Below are 925 nucleotides of genomic sequence, written 5' to 3' on the forward strand. Positions count from 1 at the left end.
TAAGGATCACAATGTAGTGCAGTAAAAATATTAATATTTACTGTTGAAATGTAGAATACGTTAGCATAAAATTGAAAAGAAAATGATCGATGAGCTTAGGAATGATGAAAGCCATCATTTAACTGGATTTGTGTCATTTCTATACCGGCAAGTCATGATCTAGCTATATCCTTCCCACCCTGTCGGTGTCCACTGAAAAAGCAGCAGCGCCTCTGCTTTTTGTAAAGAGGAGTGAAAAAAAGCTTACAGCACCTGGTATTCCCAGGCGGTCTCCCATCCAAGTACTGACCAGGCCCGACCCTGCTTAGCTTCCGAGATCAGACGAGATCGGGCGTGTTCAGGGTGGTATGGCCGTAAGCAAATATTGTGCCTACCAAAGGTCCTTTTAAAGATACTATATCACCACGCTTTGCTCTGTCGTCTATACAGGGAGCGCCTGCAGATTTCCAGACACACTCACAGCTTTTAAATGTCAAATCAGAATGTACAAAGTGGCTATAAGGATCACAAATGTAGTGCAGTAAAAATATTAATATTTACTGTTGAAATGTAGAATACGTTAGCATAAAATTGAAAAGAAAATGATCGATGAGCTTAGGAATGATGAAAGCCATCATTTAACTGGATTTGTGTCATTTCTATACCGGCAAGTCATGATCTAGCTATATCCTTCCCACCCTGTCGGTGTCCACTGAAAAAGCAGCAGCGCCCTCTGCTTTTTGTAAAGAGGAGGAAAAAGCTTACGGAGCGCCTGCAGATTTCCAGACACACTCACAGCTTTTAAATGTCAAATCAGAATGTACAAAGTGGCTATAAGGATCACAAATGTAGTGCAGTAAAAATATTAATATTTACTGTTGAAATGTAGAATACGTTAGCATAAAATTGAAAAGAAAATGATCGATGAGCTTAGGAATGATGAAAG

General features: G+C 39.6%; 1 non-coding gene across 1 annotated transcript; it reads right to left on the bottom strand.

Annotated features, from left to right (window-relative positions):
* Positions 1 to 240: 240 nt before the first annotated feature.
* Positions 241 to 359, bottom strand: LOC129114521 (5S ribosomal RNA). The gene has a single exon (XR_008532523.1). It is a non-coding gene; the product is annotated as a 5S ribosomal RNA (ribosomal RNA).
* Positions 360 to 925: the final 566 nt, after the last annotated feature.

Source organism: Anoplopoma fimbria, unplaced genomic scaffold, assembly GCF_027596085.1.
Source record: "Anoplopoma fimbria isolate UVic2021 breed Golden Eagle Sablefish unplaced genomic scaffold, Afim_UVic_2022 Un_contig_4720_pilon_pilon, whole genome shotgun sequence".
Classification (NCBI taxonomy): Eukaryota; Metazoa; Chordata; class Actinopteri; order Perciformes; family Anoplopomatidae; genus Anoplopoma; species Anoplopoma fimbria.